We start from the raw sequence: 8,596 nt of genomic DNA on the forward strand, positions 1-8,596 counted from the left end.
ATACGCCCTTAACAGGTGTAATTTAAAGGTAATCACGAGCCACTCCCAACGTTTTATCTCGGGTCTATTTAACGGAACATTTACGTGGATAAATCGGAATTAGAACAGGACATGAGATTTAGCCAAATAAATCACGGGTTTTGTTGACCAGAAACAGCGCGAGGAGAGGTAAAGTTGGTAACTAATTACATCCTCAGGCTCTGAAACAGACGGTGAAATTTACATACGGTTACCATGGAGACTGTCGGGTATCACAATACATTTCCGTTTCAGGTGGGCACCAGCAGGGCGTGTTTGTGTGTGTGTGTGTGTGTGGAGAGCGAACGAGCTAGAAAGGGAGAGAGAGCGAGAGAGAGAGAGAGTTTAGACCTCGTAAGGACAGTAATATTAACCATCTCTCCTCCCTGCCTCTGTCCGACTGAGCTTCAGTCGGAGATGTCACTGAGAAAGGCGTGTGAGATCCATCTGCCCTTGCGGAAAAGACGGACAGAGAGACGCAAAAAAAGCAAAACAGGTAAAGTCTAATTTCCTTTACACACTGTAATAGCCACTAATGCTAACCACACACAATAGAATCGTAGTCAGCGCATCTGTAAACACAGACTGTATTTTTATGACATCGCATAAAGGGGAAAGTGTCACACAAGGCGTGCTGGGAACAATACTAATGACAGTAACATGCAGAGCTGATCGCTACCTAACGTTTGAGAACTGTAGTGTTGTGAATGATAATCCTGGCTCACTGCAGGTGTTTTTTGGGGGGGGGGGGGGGGGCGCTGCCCAAAAAAGGAGAGCTGGTTCTGAAATGGGTCACACTTACGCTACACGGTACGACCGAGGTTGTGGTGTATCTCAAAGAAAAAGATGATACAATGGTGTCGAGCATTGAGAGCTATATAGTATATGGTTATGTCGGTCTGGAAGTAGATGAAAATAACGGACCTCATCGCGAAGAGGTTCTGACAATATTTGTAGAAATTCCATGTTTAGATTTAAATGAGGAGAAGAGACTAATAATTTCTGTGGTGGCGCATTATCTGTGCTGTTTCGGGTCACTGTTGATTACTGACGAACAGATACAACCTGTCCTCCCCAGCATTTTAAATATCGCATTTTAACTGCGCCACTACCGTTACTAACCTGATTGATGGATTCGAGTAGGAAACTGAAACTGCCTGAGAGCGAACACTACACACACACACACACACACACACATATTTCATGTACACTCGCGCTGAGGGCTTTGGCTGTGTTGTGTTAGCACTTTTGAGTTTGAGTCGGCGTGTTAGCTGCCATTCTGAAATTACAGAACGATGAACTGGAGAACCCAGAGGACAGTTAAAAAAAAGGCTCTTTGCAGGACGGACCTCCACGATGCGGTAAGTCGACCTACAGTTAGAATAGTCAAATTTACAATGGAAATATTGCAGTGTAAAGACAGTGCTGTAACTCAGCTGTAAATCAGAATAAACATGACAAACATCTCTTTACATGTATTTGTTGTCCTCGAAGATTAAGATTAGGTTGGTATGCTGTATCCTGTTGGTTAAGTTAACACAAATGTGTGTGTGTGTGTGTGTGTGAGTGTGTGTGTCTGTGTGCGAGTGCGCATGTGAGTGTGTGTGTGTGTGTATATGTGCGCGTGTGTTTGTGTGTGTATATGTGCGTGTGTGTGTGTGTGTGTGTGTGTGTGTGCATGTGTGTGTGTGTGCGAGTGCGTGTGTGTTTGTGTGTGTATATGTGCATGTGTGTTTGTGTGTGTATATGTGCGTGCGTGTATGTGTGTGTGTATATGTGCGTGTGTGTGTGTGTATGTGTGCATGTGTGTGTGTGTGCGAGTGCGTGTGTGTTTGTGTGTGTATATGTGCACGTGTGTTTGTGTGTGTATATGTGCGTGCGTGTATGTGTGTGTGTGTGTGTGTGTGTGCATGTGTGTGTGTGTGCACATGTGTGTGTGTTTTGCTATAACAGGTGGTTGTGTTCCACTGTCTGCTGCCCTGTGTTTCTGTGTTTCATTCTCCAGGTGAGTTGGGGGCTTGTCGACACGATCCCAAAGTGTGCTCTGCCCTTCTCCGCCCGCCTGCTCTGATGATGTAGTCCTCCACCCCCACAGGCCAGTCTGATGGGTATGACCCCCCCCCCCCCACACACACATCCCACCCCCCTGCTGACTGTTTCCATTTTAACATTACAGTATTCACATGTTATGTTGCTTTTATTGAGTAGCTCTGTTTGCTCTTCCCCTGCAGCAGTGAAGTGGAACAGTCCAGACCAGTACACATGAAGGCCATAGAGGAACACACCAAGTGAAAACTGGGGGGTGGTGTAGTCATCCAACTGGTGCTAGTGTCTGAAAGGAAGATTATGTTTTTAGTCGTGACTGAACTATGCATTTGGAGAAGAAAGGGATACTATGAGAAATCTCTTTAACACAGTCATTCAAGATATTCACATAGCCCAAATACTTAATACTCACAGCGTTTAAACACTAACCCAAACACCCAAAAAAGCCTGTTAAAACCAATACATGCACACAAAACAGTCAGAATCCCCAGCTCACCCAGAGGGAGTGTCCAGGATACACACCTGTGTGGGAGTGAGAAACTCTAGTTCTAGATCAACCAGACTTTTCCCTGGGTTTACACTCTCACTGCCCCATCTCTGGTGCTTTAGGAGTGCAGTGGACTGGTGGGACTGGTAACCGGTGTTCAGATATACTGGGTTTTCAGCAGTGGTCGGAACAGCAGGGTGGTGTAGATGGACGTTTTTACGCAGAGGGGATCGGGGCTGTGTGGAATGTTTGCGGAATTCTCCGATCTTCCCATTTTCCGCCGATTATCGGCGTAGCAACATGCGCTCTCAGCAGCTGCACGTGTCTTCACTACACCGAGAGTGTGTGTTTGGTTAAGCAGTGCACACTACACCGAGAGTGTGTGTTTGTTTGGTTAAGCAGTGCACACTGTGTGTGTAGGAGGCTACAGGAGGTCACATTCATCATGTCTGAATGTTGCACCATGCTGTCCTCTCATGGATAGTGCCTGTGTCGGGTCTGCTTTCCAGTCTCTCAGTCCGACTGCATTTACAGCAGTGAGACAAATTAAACCTTCAGTGATCCATTATTTATACTCTGTGGACACAGACTGAGTCTAAATGTGAACGAAATTTCCCTCTGTTCTCCAGTGGAGTTCCTTCTCAGGCCAGGTCCAGGTGTGATCTGTCTCTGGAGAACTAAAGAGTTGATTTAACATTGACACGTTTGATGTGTGTGTGTGTGTGTGTGAGTGTGTGTGTGTGTGTGTGCATAAATCAGAGTCCTCTTTTTTGTCAAATTTTCCCCATTGTCCCTGTCCCCTCTGGGTAGCAGTTCACTGAAATGGCCTGTAGACTGAGACTGAACTCCCTGTGTGTAAATATGATCACAGGCACTGTGGGCTCTTGTGGTAATAAACACAGTCATGTACTGATCATAATTAATCATGCTTAATGTTTGAGAGAAAGTTCAGTGATTGGATGTTTTGTCTTCCTCTGTCTGTTGGAGAGAATGTTCAGTGATTGGATGTCTTGTCTTCCTGTGTCTGTGTGATGATGTGAAAAATGGCACCGCCCTTAGGCTGTGGACCGAATAAGCAAACTATCTTTTCTTTTCTTTTCTTTTCTTTTCTTTTCTTTTCTTTTCTGTCTCTCCCTTGGCTTGTGAGAATGAAACTAATGCAGTTCTGCTCCCATTGTCACTGCGACCAGCACCAGCTACCTGCCTGTTATACACAGCCTGTTATACACAGCCTCAACAATGCGCTCTCTCTCTCTCTCTCTCTCTCTCTCTCTCTCTCTCTCTGTTATACAATGCTCTCTCTCTCTCTCTCTTTCTCTGCCTTTATTACTAACAGTATCTGTCGCTAACACAAGGCCAGAGTTTGCTTGGACGCTAACGGTCATTGTTTTTTCAGTGATTCCGTGGGGTTTGATAGTCATTCTGCACTGTGGGTGCTGAAGAGACATTGTGTGAAAATGACGGCAGTTTATGCTGTTTTCTGACTTATGTTTTGACTCCGCCGACTTTATTTTGAGAATGCTGAGCTTCTGTGACTCCACACTCCTGCATGTGTTAACCCACTCTGAGCTAACGGAGAACTAATGCATGTGTTAACCCACTCTGAGCTAACGGAGAACTAATGCATGTGTTAACCCACTCTGGGCTAACGAACTAACCAAAATCAGGACAGGGCTTCATTTGCATAGTTTAGCAGGAAAAATGACCAACCACTCAAACCTGACACCCTCTCCTTATCTTTCTTTTGCCCTCTGTAACTTTGTGTGTCCTCGTGCGTGTATGTCAGTATATGTGTGCATGTGTGTGCGTGCGTGTGCGTGCCTGTGTGTGTGTGTGTGTGTATGAGAAAAACGAGAGGGTGCAGTACTAACACATACTAACATTTCAAACTGAAGCCTGTAACTCGGATGCATGCTGTCTTACTCACACACGGTCTCCCTCAAACGTCAAGCACTGTCTCACTATTATGAGTAGTCACTTGTTTGCCTGTTGACTAACCCTCTACGAATTGGCCATTTTCACCTCTCTTTCCTTCACTGACTCCTCTCTCCCACTCCAGAACACTCCTGTGAATTTTGACCCATTTCAGTAACACACAGGTGCATTTGAATGTGGAAAAAAAAAAAAAGGGAAAACAGGCTTGTCAGCTTGGTCTGGTTCAGCTAACGTCCTGCTCTGTTTTAACTGCACCTAGCGCTCTACCTAACACTGTGTGAAGGCACCTACTAACTTTACTAACTGCATTGTGGATTCTACTGTGTGGGATCTTGCCTGCTTCTCTCATTCTGAGGGGTCGAAACCTTTCCCTACACTCTGAAAACCCCTCTGACTTCAGAGGCCAGTGCTGTTGAGAATGGTAGTATTAGCATTAGCAGTAGCGTAAGGTGCGACCAGAGTAAGACAGAGCCATGTGGCAACAGGGCTTTAGCGCCGCTAGTGGCTAATTCATTTACTAGTTCTGGTCTTTTCAAGAAGCAAATTTTTCATCATTCATAGTCTAACATCTCCAGTGGCGACTCCTAGTTGAAGCCAGTGTAAGGCTTCCTCAGAATTAAATGACTGTTCATTCATTCACTCATTATCTAAGCGGCTTATCCTAATTAGATTTGCGGGGGGTGGTGGAGCCTATTCCAGTGCTCATTGGGTGAAAGGCAGGGAAACACCCTGGACAGGTCACCAGTCCATCGCAGGGCAGACACACAGCTAGGGGTTTGTATTTAGTATCTCCAGTGCGGCTGACTTACATGTCTTTGGAGTGTGGGAGGAAACCCACGCAGACACGTGGAAAATCCACACAGAGAGGACCCTGGCCGCCCGGCCAGGAATTGAACCCAAGACCTTCTGGCTGTGATGCGACAGTGCTACCCACTGTACCACTAATTAAATGACGTGAGATGTGAAAATAACAATAACAATAAGAACACGTGAAATAAATTTTAATGAATTTTTTCACGTGATTATATTCCAATTTTGATTATGTAGCCTACCTTATATTTTGACGGTGACTATAGTGACAGGAATGCTGTTTAATGTCATATCGTTGTACGTTTCTGGCTTTACGGTAGGCTTGCATGTACATGTCGTGCCGCTGAGGGGAAGCCAGACTTGGCTCACGCCCACTTGGTCTCCTCTCACATTTTTTTTAATTTAAATTAGCCAATCACCATTGAGTGTTGTACCACTCTGACTGGAGTGTAAGAGGAAAAAATGCCCAGCGGGTGTGTAGTGAAAGCCCACGAATGTTTGGCTTCCATGAGAACATGCGGTAAATTATCGGCGAGCGGGCGAGGGAATCCAACCTGCCGCTGTCTTCACCCCAATCAGATCAGAAATGCAAATCATAACTGTTTGACATGAGCAGCTAATAAACTTAATTTCAGCCAGAGAGTGAGTCGTTGGTCAGAGATCATTGCAGTAGTAAGACATGGATGTCGACTTGGATTTTTTCTTGTAAAACGATTTTTCTACCCAACACTATCTACCCAACACTGTCTACCCAGCACTATCTACCCAACGCTATCTACCCAGCACTATCTACCCAGCACTGTCTACCCAGCACTGTCTACCCAACACTATCTACCCAGCACTATCTACCCAACACTATCTACCCAGCACTATCTACCCAACACTGTCTACCCAACGCTATCTACCCAGCACTATCTACCCAACACTATCTGCCCAGCACTATCTACCCAGCACTATCTACCCAACACTATCTACCCAGCACTATCTACCCAACGCTATCTACCCAACGCTATCTACCCAGCACTATCCACCCAGCACTATCTACCCAACACTATCTACCCAACACTATCTACCCAGCACCATCAACCCAACACTATCTACCCAGCACTGTCTACCCAACACTGTCTACCCAACGCTATCTACCCAGCACTATCTACCCAGCACTATTTACCCAGCACTACCTACCCAACACTATCTACCCAGCACTATCTACCCAACACTGTCTACCCAACGCTATCTACCCAGCACTATCTACCCAACACTATCTACCCAGCACTATCTACCCAACACTATCTACCCAACACTATCTACCCAACACTATCTACCCAGCACCATCTACCCAAGCACTATCTACCCAACACTATCTACTCAAGAGGCTATACTGTCGGCCACGCGTACGTATCACTGCAGCCTAAGTTTTACACCACACTACCGATGTCATGTCATTACCATGGTGAATGTTGATGGGCTTCCTCTGTCAAAATCCCCACCCGCCGCTACTGAACATCTCATTAGTGTCCAGTTCACTGGACTCAGGACAGGAAAGGAAATACCACAGATTTCTGACAAGTGTGAAAAATGCTGCTTGCGATGAGCTTAGCCGTTTTATTTTAGAGCGGGTTTCTCTGGGTGCAGGACAGTGGTTTGCCTGTTTGCTGATTATGGGAGTTGTGCTCAGGCTTGAGAGCTGTAACACAGAGGTCTCTTTAAGAGCTTTGTGGAATTACAGACAGGCTGGGAAAGACACGCTCTGTTTTGTCTGTGTACTAACCAACTGACCATCCCGAACGACACAGTAACACAGAACTAACATCTCCGTACCTACTTAACACTCTCTTTCCTCTCTGTTGACTGACGGAGTTTTCCCCTGACTAACTCGTGTCGCAGTTCTGCTGTTTGAGTCTGCTCTGCCTAAAACCTCGACCTTTGACCCTTAACACTTTACCCTCAACTCGGCTTGAAACTGTATGAATCTGCTTGTCGTCCACCTGTAGTGTCTGTAACTCACTCATCCTGCTGTCTCCGCGCTGCTCTCCCAGAACTCCTTATATCCAGGGACAAATTACAACAATCTCTCCCGGAGCTAAATGGAATCAGTTGGGCTTTGGGTAAGAGACAGTGCTGTTATTGTAACTCAGAGCCTTTTGGGGAGAGATACAGATTGACATGAGTTGTTAGTAAACAGGGTTTAGTTAGTCAGAAACAACAACAGCGGCTGTTAGCCCTGAGGCTGCCCAGGGCTAAGTGTTGAAACAAACTGTCAGATTGTTGTAATTGGTCCCGTAAGTTTTAGTCATGTGTGACTTAATCTCTAGCAATGTGTTATAATTAGTCAGTCTGTCATTCAACCTGAACACTAACAAATTCAACTGTAACTAACTAATTAACTAATTAACTAACCAACTAATCAACCATCTAACTGAGCTGCTGAACATTCTCTCTAGTGATGAAACCTCTTTGTTTTGGTGTTGAGGTCTGAGAACAGAAAGGTTTTGTCCATCATGTGTTGCAGTCCCCTGTGCGCTGACTGAAAGGCTACTCGTGGAAAATTACCATTAAGATCAGGGAGATTAAACTGGTTTGAAAGGCACCAGAGTGTGTGTTGTGCAGTAAGGAGCCCCAGGGCAGAGTTTGGTTGGACAGGTCTCATTTTTCCAGCCATCTAGAGTGTGTGTAGATTAAATACATGAAATTATTATTGTAATGAAGACACTGGCCACACATCCACAGGCCTTATGATGTATATATTGAAACACATTTGCTTGGGAATATGTTTATTTATTTTTGTTGATTGTTCAACGTGATTATGCTACAAACTGTAAAATCCAAAGTGTTGCCGACTTTGGGTTTATTATTCCAATAAAACTGTTAATTAAACTGAAGTCTCTGCTTTTCAGTGACTATAATCTTATAATACATTACAGCTTTAATGTAAAAATGATTCTTTAGGTTGAGAAATCAGGCTATAAAACTATAAACTGATTTTGTTAATCAATGCATCTGTCTGTCTGTGCTTTATTAAGAGTGCAGTGTTATCAGTGCAGTGTAATCCGTGCAGTGTAATCAGTGCAGTGTTATTAGTGCAGTGTTATTAGTGCAGTGTTATTAGTGCAGTGTAATCAGTGTAATGCAGTGTAATCAGTGCAGTGTTATTAGTGCAGTGTAATCAGTGTAATGCAGTGTAATCAGTGCAGTGTAATCAGTGCAGTGTAATCAGTGCAGTGTTATTAGTGCAGTGTTATTAGTGCAGTGTAATCAGTGCAGTGTTATCAGTGCAGTGTAATCAGTGCAGTGTAATCA

Source organism: Chanos chanos, chromosome 1 (genome assembly GCF_902362185.1).
Source record: "Chanos chanos chromosome 1, fChaCha1.1, whole genome shotgun sequence".
Lineage (NCBI taxonomy): Eukaryota > Metazoa > Chordata > Actinopteri > Gonorynchiformes > Chanidae > Chanos > Chanos chanos.